General features: G+C 39.6%; 2 protein-coding genes across 2 annotated transcripts in view; one reads left to right on the top strand and one right to left on the bottom strand.

The window, feature by feature from the left end:
* The window catches only part of DIMT1 (DIM1 rRNA methyltransferase and ribosome maturation factor), a 35,959-nt gene extending 32,193 nt beyond the window's left edge, over positions 1–3,766 (bottom strand). Inside the window, exon 1 of the mRNA XM_043978716.1 lies at positions 3,653–3,766. The gene's annotated coding sequence lies outside the window, so the exon portion shown is untranslated. The remainder of the gene's footprint in view (positions 1–3,652) is intronic.
* Positions 3,767–4,334: 568 nt separating this feature from the next.
* IPO11 (importin 11) overlaps positions 4,335–16,970 on the top strand; it is a 205,851-nt gene continuing 193,215 nt past the window's right edge. The window contains 1 exon segment of the mRNA XM_043978159.1: positions 4,335–4,472. The gene's annotated coding sequence lies outside the window, so the exon portion shown is untranslated.

Below are 16,970 nucleotides of genomic sequence, written 5' to 3'. Positions count from 1 at the left end.
TTTTTCCATAAGTAAAATGATCTAAGATATGTATGGTTTTCCAGAAAAGGAAACATTGATTGTAATGATCACTTGAGAAATATTTAGCTTTACTAATGTCAAGGGTAGCTAAGTGGTGAAATGGCTAGAACTTAGTTAGAGTCAGGAACATCTCACTTCAAATCTGACCTTAGACACTTATAAGCTATGTTACCCTGGGCAAATCACTTAACCTTGTTTGCTTCAGTTTCCTCATCTGTAAAATGGACTGGAGAAGGAAATAGCAAACCATCCAGTATCTTTCCTAAGAAAACCTTAAACAGGGTCATGAAGATTCGGATGACTAAAGTGACTGAACAACAACTAATAGCAAAGAATTGCAAATTAAGACAACATTGAGGATGTAGCTCACACCCATGAAATGGACAAAGAATAAAACTAAAAGCAAGGAAACAATTCTGGTGAGATTGTGGAGGAACAGTAGAGCTGTAAATTTTTCTCTAAAAATTCTATTAAAAATTTTTTGGGGGGAGAGTCATCAGACAGCAAAGTTACAAAGGTAACCATACTTCCATTTTTGGAAGTTCTATGATCTTATGATAAATAGATTCTGAAAATACTATGAAAACAGATATTTTCATGGGAGGGGAGAGAAAGGAGAAAGGGAAAAAACCCCTAACACATTTATATAGCACCTATCATGTGGCAGAGACTATGCTATAGATTTTTTAATGTTATTTATGTTTTATTGTATTTTTGTTTTGTTAAATATTTCCCTATTACATTTTTTTTTTGGCGGGGCAATGGGGGTTAAGTGACTTGCCCAGGGTCATACAGCTAGTACATGTCAAGTGTCTGAGGCTGGATTTGAACTCAGGTACTCCTGAATCCAGGGCTGGTGCTTTATCCACTGCACCACCTACCTGCCCCCTATGCTATGGATTTTTACAGATATGATCTCATTTGATCCTCACAATAACCCTGCAAGGTAGATGATTATTGTTATCTCCCATTTTACATTTTGGAAAACTGAGGCTGACATAGGTTAAGTAAATTGCCTACAGTCTCCTAGCTAATAAGTGTCTGAGGCTAGATTTGAACTTAGATCTTCCTGACTCCAGGCTGGCTCTGTAGTCACTGTGCCTCCAACTGGCAGTGAAAAAACCCTAAAATGTTTAACAATAGAAGAATGGTAAAATAGGATCATAGATCTACAGTTGGAAGGGACTGAAGAGGCCATCTAGTCCATTTGCTTCATTTTAGGATGATGAAACTGAAGCCCAGTAGGAAGGTGACTTGCTCCAGGTCACATAGGCAATAAGTAGTGGTAAGCTAGCATTCAACTATAAAAGAACTAGATCAGAATTCTTTCCACTATACTGTGCTTACTGACTCCCAACAAATTGTGGTACATGAATGTAATGGAATATTATTATGAAATTAAGACCCACAGATATGAAACATAAAATATTTTGGAAAATTCTATATCAAATAATACAATGTGAAAAGAACAGAATCAGAAAAAATGGAACATATCACTTCACACTCAAACTTATAAAAGGAAAAGAAGATGAGAATGAATGGACACAGAATCCTGAAAAGGATTTAGGGTGAGTGATAAATGTTATGCTTTTAAATGAGCTAACTTAAATGTTAATAGTTACTAAATAAACTTAAGTATATTAATGTTCAATGTTAATATTTTAATAAAATATAAGAAAAAATAAATAAGATAGAATTAGTTAACTTCTAATGTCCATTCCAACTCCCTCCTTTGTCTCCTGGAGCATCAAGGTCTTTTGAGATATAAAGGGTGGCAAAACCACTGACACTTCAGTGACTACCTCCCCCTAGTCCCAGGTGGGGCAGCTAGGTGGCACAGTGGAAAGAGCACTGACTCTGGAGTCAGGAGGACCTGAATTAAAATCTCACCTCAGACATTTACTAGCTGTGTGACCCTGGGCAAGTCATTAAACCCCAAATTACCTTAGATATCCAAGACCATCAGCAATTGTCCTGATCTATATTTTACCACTGAACCCAGATGGCTCTGGAGGAGAGAGTGAGGTTGGTGACCCTGCACAGGCCTCCCTCACTTAAATCCAATTCAGTGCAAGTCATGCTATCACCATGAAGTCATAGTCCTCTTCGAGAATGAAGGACAAACAACAACATTAGTCTCGAGTGGAGTTAGCCCAGGAGCCTGAGTCTAAGAACCCTGAGAATAGTAATACTTTTCATCTTGTCAGCTCTGCTTCTAGCTGTTTGACTCCTGTAGTTATCATCAAAGAGGACAACCCTTGGGGAGTTCACTATCTTCAAAAACAGCTGCAGACCAACTACCACCATCAGGATAGGCAAGCCAACCTTGCTGCAGCAGCAAGAAATCTTCAGACTGGGGGAAGCATAAGTTTACTGGGTCAAATCACCACTACCAAGTTGACCACCACTTCCTCTCAGACCCAGGTAGAAACAGCCCAAGACTCAATGCTCCAGTAACCCATGAATCAGTGGGTCTGATTCCACCCCAGCTCCCACAGCCATTTTCCAGGGGAGCAAACTTTGTTGAGATGCAACCTGGCCAATGATGCTGAAGGTACTGCAACTTCTACTTCCTCACTAGCCACAACCACTGAAGACCTAGAAAAGAAAGTTCTCACTACCAAAGTCTATGGAACTATCAAATGGCTCAACATTAGAAATTGACATGGTATGATCAATGGAATTGACACTAAAATGCATTATCATCTGTTTGGCTGTTGTAACCTCATTAAGTTGTTTTTCAGCCCTGTCTGACTCTTTGTGATTCCAGTTGGGAGTGGTTTGCCATTTTCTTCTCCAGTTCTTTTACCAGATGAGGAAACTGAGCTAAGTGATTTGCTTAGAGTCACACAGCTAGTAAGTGTCTGAAGTGAGATTTGAACTCAGGAAGATGAGTCCAAATAGGTCAAGAGACTTGCCCAAGGTCAGAGGGAGGTAGTGATAAGGCTGGAGTTAGCTGCTTCCCTGGGCTCCTAATTCCAGTCCAAAACTCATTCCACTACATGATTTCTGAGGTAAGAAAAGAAATCTTTTCATATGAAAAGGAACACACAGGAATACAGACAGACAGACAGACATACCCCACAACCATTTTGCAATACAGTTCTTGGCATATCAATTAATCTGTTGATCAACAGTATTTATTAAGAACCTACTATGTGGGGCAGCTAGGTGGCACAGTGGATAGAGCACCGGCCCTGGAGTCAGAAGGACCTGAGTTCAAATCCGGCCTCAGACACTTAACACTACTAGCTATGTGACCTTGGGCAAGTCACTTAACCCCAATTGCCTCAACAACAACAAGAACGTACTATGTGCAGGCACCTATGGTAGGTTCTGGAGATACAGAGATAAAAATCGAACAGTTCCTGCTCTAAAGAAGTTTTTGTTCTATTGAGGGAGACAGCATGTTCATATATAACTATGCAAGGGCATACTTCATACACACACACACACACACGTGTGTATGTATATATATATGTATATGTGTGTGTGTGTGTGTGTGTGTGTGTGTGTGTGTGTGTGTGTGTGTATCGGACCTTAGAGGATCAGTGTCTAAAAGCCTTTCTATATAGATAAAGCTACCCAACCCCAGAAAGATGAAGTGAACGACTCGCTCAAGGTTACATACATAGTTAAGTAGCAGCAGAACCAGACATTCAAATAAGGGTCCTCGTTCTCCAAAGCCACCTGCCTTGCCTTCCACGATGCCTCCAACAGCCCAGGCTTTACCCTTTTTGGCTGTACTCCCCGTTCCCTCAGCTTCTTTGCCATTGCCACTCTGCAAGTCTATCCCTCCCCAAACTGGTGATTGCCTAATCCAAGTCAGGTTGAAGTTTCTCCTCCCTGCAGTAGAGCAAAAGGATAAAACCTTTCTGCACTTCTTGAGAAGGGGAATTTTTGCCTGCAATTCTCTTTCAGCCAGGAGATGGCAGCCTTTCCTTTTGCAAAACATCTGGACCACTGTTTTTGCTACCGGTTGCTATGGGTGACACGTTCCAACGTAGATCCTCCCTCTATTCTCCCTCCACCCCCACCCCCACCCCCCACCCCCCAGCCCAGCCAGACTTTACTGCTCAGGAGCAGAAAGGTTGCGTCATTTCGAGTCAAAGAAAAGAAAAGTGATCCGGCTTCACGGGCACGTGCTGTGGGGTTCACGATTTATTGGATTTCTTTCCCTTTCCCAGCTTTCTTCGCCCCTCGCACCCCCGGATCCCATGACGCAAAATTTATGCGCCGGGCGCTGAGCGGTGAGCGGTGAGGAGGCGGGGTGTTGAAAGTGACGTCACAGAATATGGCGCACTCCTAGAAGCGGTTTTCGGCCACAGGGGGAGGCGGCAGGGACCTCGGCGCGTGGAAGCTGTGCACTGCACGAGTCCAACTGACATCGCGCGGCGTGGAGGGAGCTGGCGAGCCGGGCCAGAGAGGGCGGGACCGAACCGAGTCTAACGGTGAGCGACGAGCGGACATTTTGCAGGCCTGTCTCAGCCCTCGGCTGGGTGTGCCGCGGGGAGCAGGGCGTGCGAGGGCGGCCGGGCCGGGCAGGGCCGGGGGTAGAGGGAAGCTCCTGTGGAGGGAAGCCCGGGAGGCACCTGGGCAGCGGAGCCCTCGGCGAGGGTCGGCTTTGCAGCCGGGGCATACCCCATCCAGGATGCCCGGGGCCCTTCGGAGACTGTACGAGTTTGAAGAGGAGGTGTTGGTACCTGGCGCGGTGATCGAGCGTCTGTTGGTTGCAAATAGAGCCTGCAGGCACCCCTCACACCTTAGTAACACAGCTTTACCGGGTAACGAAATGGAGCAAATTAGAAGACTGGGAGAGGATGATTTCACGAGGAGGTGTGAGCCCTGCTGGTGGCACGGCCTAGAGATCCGTGCACCATTTGCTCTTGGGGGACTTTATGATTGAGCAAAAAAATAGATCCGGCATCCCTTGCAATTCATTCTCCGTCCGAATGGTGCATTAGCGAGATATTTTTATCTCCAAATTAATTAACGTGCCTTTTTTTTACTATGATTTTTAAAGAATGAAAGCTTCTTTGACCTCATATCTTGAGTGGAACTGGTTAGAATGCCATGAATGGGACAGAGACATGTGCAGGTTTCAGTGTATTGATTCTCTTGCCCTGCCATGAATATGAAATTTTAGAATGACTTGTCCCTAAATAGAAATGGAAAATCATGCCACTGCTGTCATGATCATCACAGTTCATAGGATCTAGAGGTCAGTAGATGCACAACAGAAACAGACCTCTAATTATCTGCATTAGGTTACTAACATAAATAATAAGTTAGAGAACCTTGCTCTGTTATTGACAGGTTCGTGGTAGTGTTGTGAGTTCTTTGATGTAAAGGGTCCCTGAATCTAGGGTCTGTAATTATTCCTATAGCACAGAGATTGTATTTTGTATCAGAAAATCTATAATTTATAAGTAAGTGTACTTTAGCCTTTTTCTTTTAAACCTTTAGAAAATGGGCGTCGTGGAAGGGGGTTTTAAGCAGGAGAAAGAAGGAATAAAGAGAGGAAAAGTGGAAAAGCTTATTAATGCTTTATGTGTTTAAGCTTTCCATACCAATTAAGGAGCTTAATACTGCACAGTCCTTCTGAATACTCAGTTTTTAGGTACAAGGTGAATAGAGAAATGAATTGGTAGTAAATATTGTGTTATTGTTAGGGAGAAAATGATAGTAGAAAAAGCCTGTAGGAAGAGGTGGGGAATAGGGTGGGAAGGATTATCTACAGTAGTTCAGTTGCAAACAAAGGAACTGAAATTTGGAAAGGTTTTCTCTGAAGCTGTGTTCAATTCCCACTTGCCATATACATTGATGACATTATTTGGAATTTTATGGGTTATTTTGGGAATATAAATTACTAGTAGATGAGGATTTTTATTTGGAGCAGTAATCTGAAGACATATGGCTGTGATATAGTGGTTAAGAGAAGCTAGATGGTAGAGTGAATAGAATGCCAGGGCCAGAAATTAGGAAGACTCATCTTTCTTAGTTCAAATGTGGCCTCAGACATGGGAGACACTGGCACAGGAACATCCAGCATAGCATACTCTTCATCAGAGAAGGTGTTGTGCTCTATGAACAAAGCAGAATTGAAGCAGCTTAAAAGAAAGGTGAGATGTACAAATTTAGAGAATCTACCCTAAATGTTTACATGGATTATTTGTTCCTGATCTGTGATAGAGCATGCCAAGCTTGTATTGGTGTGATCATCCACAGACACACTGTAACTTGACTGTAACATAGTGATGTCATTTTAGTCTTCTTTGAGAACTAAGGACAACCACCAACCAACTGACCCTTGGCAAGTCACTCAACCCTGTTTTCCTCAGTTTACTCATCTATAAAGTGAGCTGGAGAAGGAAATGGCAGACCTCTAGTATCTTTGGCAAGAAAACTCCAAATGGGACCTGAAGAGTCAAACACTACTGAACAATAAATAACATAAGTAGTTAAATGGGAAATCTCTACTACTTCCATAGTTTTTTATTTTGCTTCCTTGATATTTAATCCAAAAATTGAAGGGGGAAATTTTAATGATTTGCTAAAGACACCATCACTTGTGATAATAATTATCTTCCTAAAGCAAGATAACAACTCCATTATTTTCCTTCTTAACTCTGAGGGCTTTTGGGATAAAATAATAAAATTGTCATTTAAACTGAAACCCACTTTGGCCCATGCCAACCTTTGCAAGCTCATTGCAGACATTTTTCCCCTTTTCCACTCTAGCCATTCTGGTCTGCTTGCTCCTCTTTGCTCTTAGCATTCCAATAAATGCACTCCTTCCTAGAACTCCCAACTTCATGGTTTGACTCTTTGCTGTTTGCCATGTCAAACCTTTCCTAATCCCCTCAGTTGTTAATGTTTCTTTCAAACCAAAAGGAAGGAATTGGGGGTGTGTGGGAGGGGAGAGAGGGAGGGGGGGGGGGAGAGAGAGAGAGAGAGAGAGAGAGAGAGAGAGAGAGAGAGAGAGAGAGAGAGGGAGAGAGGGAGAGAGAGGGAGGAATGAGAATTAGTTTTACTCGCTGAATGGGATGTTGAACTAGATGTTGAAAAGACCAAGTTTGTTGTGCAGAAGCATAGAACACTAGATGTTACCCGGAAGGCACCTTTAGGGATCATGTGGTCCATTTTCTTCACTTGGCTAATGATAGTTCACATTTTATAGCAGCTTTGTGGTTTGGTTCATAAAGCACTTGCCTTGGGCATTCTGTGGAGGAAGATAATATAAGTATTGTTTCCATTTTGCAGCTGAAGAAACAGGTTCACAGCCCCATGACTTTTAAGTGGTCAAGCTGAGATGGGAGCATAGTTACACAGTTCATCTCTAGTATCCCTCAGCTTGTCCTCTGCCATTTCTAGAAGACAGCATGAGACAGTGGGGAGCGCTGAATCTTGAGTTAGAAGGTTGGGACTTTGGGCAACTTCCTCAGCTTCTTTGCAACATCTGTATATCTATATTGATACATACATCCATATACACATATATGTTTTTGCGCTTATCTGTTTCCTTATATTCCTTTTTCAGTAAATTGCAAGTTCCTTGAGTATTGGAACTATTTTTCATTTTGTCTCCATATCCCCAGCACCTATCACAGCATTCATAATAGGCACTTAATAAATGTTTGTCGAATAGTTCTATCCACCTTACAAAGATCAAGTTATAATAACAAGCTTTAAGCTTTTTTTTTTTTTTTTTTTTGCGAGGCGATTGGGGTTAAGTGATTTGCCCAGGGTCACAAGCTAGTAAGTGTTAAGTAAGTCTGAGGCTGGATTTGAACTCAGGTCCTCCTGAATCCAGGGCTGGTGCTTTATCCACTGCGCCATCTAGCTGCCCCAGCTTTAAGCTTTTAAAAAACCCTTTGATACTTTAATAGATCTGTTATGATCTCTTCATTGTGGGCAATCTCAGTGATACAGATTGCAACCTATCTATGCCCTTTCATTTTGTGTGACTGGTCTATGTTCTATTAATTTTTCATATGGATTTATTATAGCATGTTGGGGTTCTTCAATTCAGTAAACACCTCTTCTGTGCCACACACTATGCTAAGCTCGGGTGATACAGTTAATAAAAAGAAAGCCAGTCTGTGTCCTCAAGCAGCTGAAAATTTAATGGGGAAGGCAATGCACAAAAGGCTGGAAAGAGAAGTTGGGGAGACATCATGGGGTATCTGGGGAAACAAAACAGAGCTGCAGATATAGAGTAGAGTAGGTTGTAAGTGCACTTTTTTTACCCTCCCGTCTTCCAATCAGAAGGGAGTAGAGGCTGAGGGAGGTGGGAAGGTGTCTCAGTTTCAAGACAGGGTTAGCAGTATGGTGATGAGATTTGAACTCAGGTCCTCCTGAATCCAGGGCCAGTGCTTTATCCACTGCGTCATATTCACATTCACAGTTATGATTACTAACTATATTTCCCTATATCCTATTTTTCCCCTTGTTTGTACTTTTCTCTTTCCTTTTCCCTGTCCCTTTTCTTTCTGGCCACCTCAGTCTACCCTCCCTTCTATCAGCCCTACCTTCCTTTTGTCTTTTCTCCTTTCAGTGCCTAGTTTTGCCCTCCCTTCTATCAGTGCCACCTCCTTTTTGTCTTTTCCCCTTTCCCCTCCTAGTTTCACCCTCTGTTCTATCAACACTCCACCCATTTCTTTTCCCTTTCCCCTTTTACTTCCCTATAGGGTAAACAACTGAGTGTGTATGTTATTTCCTCTTTGAGTCAATTCAGATGAGAGTAAGGTCAAAACAATGCTCACCCCTCCCTTCTTTCCCTCTATTGTAATAGGTATTTTGTGCCTCTTCATGGGATGTGATTTACCCCTTTCTGCCTTCCCTTCCCTTTTCTCCCAGTATAATCCCTATTTTTTACCCCTTAAAAGTTTTTTTTTTAAATATCGTCACATCAGAATCAACTTCTATCTGCCTTAATAAAGATACTGCAGGGGCAGCTAGGTGGCGCAGTGGATAGAGCACTGGCGCTGGAGTCAGGAGGACCTGAGTTCAAAGCCAGCCTCAGACACTTAACACTTACTAGCTGTGTGACCTTGGACAAGTCACTTAACCCCACTTAACCCACACAAAAAAAAACAAACAAAAAAAATAAAGATACTGCAGCTAGGTAGTGCAGTGGATAGAGCACTGGTTCTGGATTCAGGAAGACGTGAGTTCAAATCCGGTCTCAGACATTTGACACTTACTAGCTGTGTGACCCTGGGCAAGTCACTTCACCCCAATTGCCTCACCAAAAAAACAAAAACTAAAACTAAAAATATATTGGTTCTCAAGAGTTATAAGTATTTTCTTCCTGTGTAGGGATGCAAACATTTTAACCTTATTGAGTAACATGTTTTTTTTTTCTCCTTTTTACCTTTTCATTTGTCTCTTGAGTCTTGTGTTTGTAGATTGAATATTCTGTTCAGTTTAGCACTTTTCATTAGGAAAGTTGTAAAGTCTTCTTTCATTAAATGCCCATCGTTTCCCCTGAAAGATTATGCTTAATTTTGCTGGGTAATAGATTCTTTGTTGTAATTCCAGTTCCTTTGTCCTCTAGAATATCATATTCCAAGCCCTCTGATCCTTTATGTTGAAGCTGCCAGGTCCTGTGTAATTCTGATTGTTGTTCCTTGATATTTAAATTGTTTCTCTCTGGCTGCTTGCACTATTTTCTCCTTTAATGGATAATTCTGGAATGTAGTTATGATATATTTAGGAGTTTTCCTTTTGGGGTCTCTTTCAGGATGTATTTGGTGTATTCTTTCAGTGATGACTTTTGGAGCAGCTAGATGGCACAGTGGATAGAGCACTGGTCCTGGATTCAGGAGGACCTGAGTTCAAATCCAGCCTCAGACACTTAACACTTACTAGCTGTGTGACCCTGGGCAAGTCACTTAACCCCAATTGCCTCACACAAAAAAAAAGAAAAAAAAAAGAGACTTACTGTCTCAATGATGACTTTTTCCTCTGTAAGACATTGGGGCAGTTCTCCTTGATAATGTCATATAATATGCTGTCTAGGTTCTTTCTTTGATCATAGTCTTCAGGTAGTCCAATTATACATAGGTTGTCCCTCCTGGATCTATTTTCTAGGTCTCTTGTTTTTCTGAAGAGGTATTTTACATTTTCTTGTACTTTTACATTCTTTTAATTCTACTTGACTTTATCCTGTTGTCACATTGAGTCATTAGCTTCCATCTGACCAATTCTGATTCTTAAGGAATTATTTTCCTCTGTCAGCTTTTGTACCTCCTTTTCCATTTGACCAATTGCATTTTTTTTTATGAGTTGTTTTCCTCAGTCAATTTTTGTCCTTTTTCCAAGCTGTTGACTCTTTTTTGCATAACTCTAATTTCTTTTCCCAATTTTTCTTCTACTTCTCTTATTTGGTTTATAAAATCCTGTTTGAGCTCTTCAAAGAGGGATTTTTGGTCTCGAGAGCAGTTCTTTGTCCCCTTTAAGGCATCACATGTAAGCATTTTATCATTGTTGTCCTCTGAGTTTATGTTTTAATCCTCCCTGTCACCATAGCAGTTGTCAATGGTAAGGGTTCTTTTTTGTTACTTATTCATATTTTAGCCTCTTTTGTGCCTTCTAAGGTTGAGTTCTGCTCCTGGGGTACAGTGTGCACTGTCCCAAGCTTCTTGCACTGGGGCCGGGTCAGCAGCTTTCTGCTCTGAGGTGTTAGCAGCTTGCTGCCACTGGAGTGGCCCAGCCTACTTGGCCTGTGGTGTAGCCAATACCTGAGCTGGCAGATTGCCTTCTGCTTTGGGGCTGGAAGTCTCACAACTGGCCTGCTGTGCCACTAGCTTGCTGAGCTAGGACCATGGGTCCTCAGCTGCTGATGTGTGCTGTGCCTAAGAGCCTTTTGCTGGCTTGCCCAGAAACCCTCTGCATTGAGCTATGCTCCCCTTTTACCCAGATGAAACAGACCTTTCCTGAAGATCTTCTAGGTTATCTTAAGTGGGAATATTGTTTCACTTTGTTTTTTTTTTGCAGGTCTCACAGCTCCAGAATGTGTTGAAAGGCTTAATTTAATGTTTCTGAGGGAAATTTGGGAGAGCTCAGGCAGCTTCTTGGTTTCACTCTGCCATCTTGGCTTTGCTTCCGAACTCCCTTGAGCTATTTAAAGTGAAGGACTCCTGAGGTGGAGGGAAAGAGTAAGTGTATTCTAGGCATGAGGAATGTTCTGTGTTGAAAGCCAAGAGGAGTTTATGTTCTGTGTTAGAGGTAACAGGTGGCTGCTTGGGTTGATTGAGTAGAGAGGAATGAATGACATGGTTTTAGATCTGTACTTGAGGAAAATCACTTGGGTAGTTGTGTAAAGGATAGAACTTGACTGGTGGGGGTAAGATTTGGGCTAGGAAAACCAATTAGAAGGCTGTTGGAATCATCTATAAGAGGTGATAGGGTCCATGGCTATGTGAATAAGGAGAAGGCATTAACTATGAAAGCTCTTTTTGAAGGTGAGATGACAAGATTTGGCTAATAAATGAACTTTTGCATCAGGTCACACAGGTGGGGCAGAGTTGGGATTTGAACTCTGATCTGACTCCACATCTAGTGCTCTTTCCACTGTACCATTTGAGCTGAGCCTTGAGGGAAGTTAGTGATTCTAAGAGGCAGAGATGACAAAAGTATATTTCAGGTGTGTAGGACAGCCTGGGCAAAGGCATGGAGCCCGGAGATAGAATATTGTGGATGGGAAACAGCAAGTAATCCAGTTTGGCTGGAATGTGGAGTTCATGAAGGAGAGTAATGTGAAGTCTAGAAAGAGAAATTGGAGCCAGGTTGTGAAGGTCTTTAAAAGCCAAGCAGTAGAACTTTGTACTTTATCCTGTTTCAGGGAGTCTTAACCTTTTTTATATCATGAACTCCTCTGGTCGTCTGGTGAAACCTATGGACCCCTTCTCAGAATAATATTTTTAAGTGCATAAAATAAAATAAATGGGGTCAAAAGGGAAGCCACTTATATTGAAATAGTTATCAGTATGGCTATTTTAAAAATCCACAGACCCTACATTAAGATCCTCTGTCCTAGAAGCTGGAGGATCTACTGGAGCTTTTGAACACACATTTACAATATTCTTACCATCCACCAGACCCCTCCTCCATCTTTCTATTCTTTGCATGGTATTTAGAAAGGCATTTATTTTCATCTTTGTTCATTGGCATAACATGAAAGTTTCCATGTTATTAGAAATATTGTTCTACTCCAATGGTTCCAAAAGCTTAAGATCTCTACCCTGAAGGGGCCCTGAAAGGCCAATTAGGCCTACCCTCTAATCTGACAGACAGGGATGCTTACCTGTCCTGATACTGACAGGGATTAACATGGGAGGTAGAATTTGAACCCTGATCTCTGACTCCAGAGCTAGTGCTCTCATTTTGTAATTTATTTTAGTCTTTAAATTTAATTGTACTATATCAGCATAGTGACAATTTAAAGAATTGTACTGGGGGTGCTAATTTACAGAATTTTAGTTTTGTTATCTCTGAATAGCTTTTTTATTAAATATGTCATTCAGGTTTTTTTGTTAAATATTTGTAGTCTGCCAGTTTCAGTGGGTTTTAGCAAAACTCCACTTCATCAAAAGTTTCCAAGATCCACATCTACTTGACTTTTGTATAAGCAAGAATTTTGTTGCTAATGGTGAGTAAGTAGTAGAAATCTTGTGCAGGTCAAAACTTGTTCTAAGAAATACTAATTTTTATAAAAAGTGCTAAATACTAAGCCACATACAATGTGTCACGTATTTCAAGCAACATGTCCAATTTCGAGTACCAACAAAGAATTCATATAGTTTCTTGAAGTTTGATTTCTGTACTAAGATTTGAACCAACACTGTTAACATAGTATAAAATGAAACTAAAGGGAACTGGCTTTCCAGTTTCTAACCTTTTTTCCTTTCACATATCATAGACTGTTTAACTTTTCCCTTTGTTAATTTTGAACTTATGTTTTCCTGTAATGATTAGATACAAAAATCTAAAAGAGGGTTTGATCATTCCAGAGAGCAGAGTGGTAGATAGGGAAGAGAAAAATCTGAACCCATACCTATACTTAGAACTTGCTGGATAGGAGATGTAGTACTATAGCGTTGAGAAAGTAGTTGGGGAGCCCTAAGCATGCCTTTCTTTCTTTCTTTCTTCTTCTTCTTTTTTTTTTAATTACCCCCCTCCCTTTTTGTGTGTGTGTGTGTGGGGGGGCAGTGAGGGTTAAGTGACTTGCCCAAGATCACACAGCTAGTGTAAAGTATCTGAGGTCATATTTGAACTCAGGTCCTCCTGAATCCAGGGCTGGTGCTTTATCTACTGCACCACCTAGCTGCCCCAATATACAGTCTTTTAAAGAAAAGATCATTTTCTTTAATACTTTCAGGAGGACATCTATCCTAAAAGTGTGCTCAGAGGACTTCTGGTAGTTCATGAGATGCTTTCAAGGTGTCCACAAGGTCAAAACTATTTTTATTATAATGCAAGATGTTATTTGCCTATTAAAATATATTTCTCCTTTCAACTACGTATCAGTGTGAGGCAGTTTTTTTTCCATATACTTCATTCAAAACAACATAACACCACCTATTAAAGCAGATATGATAATCCAACGGTCTTCTGTTAAGCCAGGCATTAAAGAGATTTATGAAATTATGGAAAGAAATTTCACACTTTCCACTAAATTTTATTTGTCTTGGAAAATATAGTTATTCATAAAAACATGTTATTTATATTAACATATGTAATGGGTTTATTATTTTTAAATGGGTAAATATTTTAAAGATAGTCAATATAATCAATATCAAATTAAATATAGTCAATATTGTCAATCTATATAAAAATCTTTTTTGGGGTCCTCAGTAATTTTAAAGATAATATATAATAAGAAGAGCCATTCCCAATTGGATAGCTGTCAATATGATGCCTGCCCATTTTTCAGAAGAAGAATTCAGACCATCAATAGTCTTATAAAAATGGTCTAAATCACTAATAAGAAGAGAAATGTAAATTAAACTTAGCAGTGATATTGCTGGATCAAAGGCTATGCACAATTCTGTAGCCCTTTGGGAATAATTCTAAATTGATCTCCAGAATGGTTGGATCCATTCATAACCCCACCAAAAGTGGATTAGTGTAAAGAGCAATATTGTAAAGATAATCAACTATGAAGGACTTGGTAACTGATCAACACAATGACCCACCATAATTCCAGAGGACTCATGATGAAAAACGCTAGCCATCTTCAGTTAGAGAATTGATAGACTCAATGCAAATGAAAGGATATTTTTTATCTTTCTTTATTATTAATTGCCTTTGTTTTTTGAAAGTGGCAGAAAATTGTTTTGTATTGCTTTATATTCGTCATGGGTGAGGGAGGGAGAGAATATGGAACTGAAAATAAAAGTTATAAAATATATCAAAAACCAAAAATATAAGGGGGGGATTGAGGCCAGAAAGTTTCAAAACCTCTTCAGTGGGGAATTGAGGGTATGCCCTTTTAATTTTTTAAAAATCAAGCATTGCATGATACAAATTATTTTTAGGACATAATTGTATTTTCACTTGCTAGTCCACTGGGAAGGGAAAATCATTATTAAAATCATTCTAAACTGCTGGAATTTTCCCATCACAACCACTGCCCCTTTTAAGCAGCACTATTCACTCAAACAGAAATTGCTTTGTTATTATACATTTTGGTGGTCTACATTTTTCATTTTTTAGACTTAAAAAAACTTTCAGAGAAAAATCTATCATTCATACATTTTAAAACTCAGTGTGTGTCCTCATAACTCATTTGGGAATTATATTTAAAGTTGTGTTATAACTGATTGGTTTGATGGCATTCATATTTTCCCCAAGGTAATTTTTTTTTTTTTTGGTGAGGCAATTGGGGTTAAGTAACTTGCTCAGGGTTACACAGCTAGTAAATGTTAAGTCTGAGGCCGGATTTGAACTCAGGTCCTCCTGAATCCAGGGCTGGTGCTCTATCCACTGCGCCACCTAGCTGTCCCTCCCCAAGATAAATTTTATGTAAGCTTTGTCTTGGGTAGTCAAGATAATTTATTAAATGCCAAGGGTATTATGTGAAAATAAAAACAAATAAGATGATTCTTACATTCAAGAAATGTTATAATCTAGTTCATAATTCTAGTTATTCATAGTTGTAGTTATTATCTAGTTTTTGGTAAGGCCCATGAGCCCTAGCTCATTCCTAAATGGATTTTAATATTTTTAAGTACAATAAAACCTTATTTAATACCATATAAAACAGCACACAGGCCATTTGTGCAAATGACTGGATTTGGCTTGAGGGTCATAGTTTGCTAAACCCCTATCTAATTGATTACATTTAATACTTAGTAACTGGACCTTTATTTCACTCGCATAGGAAGCTCCCTGTGAGGAGCTCCTTCTGCCAATTCAGGTTGGCCTTACTCTGAAACTTAGAACCAGTTCTCTATTCACCATGTTATGCTGCATCACACATTTCTCTCTCACACACACACACACAGAGATATGTCTATCTAAATACATATCTATATCCATATTCTAAACACTTGTAGAATATATTTACCAGGAAAGATAAATGTAAGCTATTATGATCATAAATATTAAGTGTGATATAAGTAAACAGGTGAACTGGTTGGTTCATCCTAGAAAGTGTCATAAATTGTTGCAGTAGTCGAATGTTTGGGAATGAATGAAATTGCAAAAGAGAGGAGTATATATCATATATATTATATTTTATATTTTTATAACTTATTTTTATTTCTTTCTATTTTCTTTTCATCCTTCGAAAATTTGGCCCTATCTTGTAACAACGTAAAATAGTTAAGCAAAACCAGCAGACTTAAGTGACCATTTCTGACACTTTAGGCAGCCTTGAATTGAAGCACCTGAATTTCTTCATCTACCAAGATTTCAAATATCATTCAAATATTTTATCATTTGTTTTCTGAGTCATTAACATTACTGAGTTTGGCTTCCTTTTAGAGTTTTATTTGTTGTATTTGTTATCAAATATTATTTTACATTCTTGTTGAATTTGAGCTGATGGTGTCTTTCTTATTTTTTTTTAGCAGCTTTATGAAGGTTGCCAGTTATTATTTTATACAGCTAGAAAAAATAATAACAAAATTCATCTGGAAAAACAAAAAATCAATATCCAGGGAAATAATGAAAAAAAATTCACAGGAAGGTGGGTTAACGGTACCAAACCTGGAGCTTTACTATAAAGCGGCAGTCATCAAAACTATCTGGTACTGGCTAAAAAATAGAGTGGTAGATCAATGGAATAGGCTAGGCTTAGGAAATGCAGTAGTAAATGACACTAGTAATGTAGTGTTTGATAAACCCAAAGACTCCAGCTTCTGGGATAGGAACTCAGTATTTGACAAAAACTGCTGGGAAAACTGGAAGATAGTATGGCAGAAATTAGGCATAGACCAACATCTTACACCTTATACTAAAATAAGGTCAAAATGGATACATGATTTAGACATAAGAGGTGATACCATAGGTAAATTAGGAGAGAAAGGAATAGTCTACCTATCAGATCTTTGTAAAGGAAAACAGTTTTTGACCAAACAAGAGATAGAGTATATTATAAAATGAAGGTTGCCAGTTGTTGGAGAAGAGGTACCTATGTTATGTAGATTGGGCTGGTTTCCCCTGAAGGAGACAGAGAAGTTATCTTTGGGACTTGGTTGGAAAGGATGGGAGAAGGGTTTGAGTTTGAATTATTAGTTTGACTTCCTTGCTCCTTGATTTATAAAAGGCCTAGTCTATGAGGAATTAATGCTCTGGAAGATTTTAGTGGAATTCCTCTTGCCTTGATGGGGATGGGCATATTAAGTGAGATATAAGCAAACAGATAAACTGATTCAACTCTTTTCATCTTGATAATTGTTGCTGATGACTGTGGTACACATTTGAATGGATGGGAGTAG

This window comes from Dromiciops gliroides, chromosome 1 (assembly GCF_019393635.1).
Source record: "Dromiciops gliroides isolate mDroGli1 chromosome 1, mDroGli1.pri, whole genome shotgun sequence".
In the NCBI taxonomy this organism is placed as follows: Eukaryota; Metazoa; Chordata; class Mammalia; order Microbiotheria; family Microbiotheriidae; genus Dromiciops; species Dromiciops gliroides.
The sequence above is the reverse complement of the archived record's forward strand: the minus strand, read 5'-3'. Positions and strand labels throughout refer to the sequence as shown.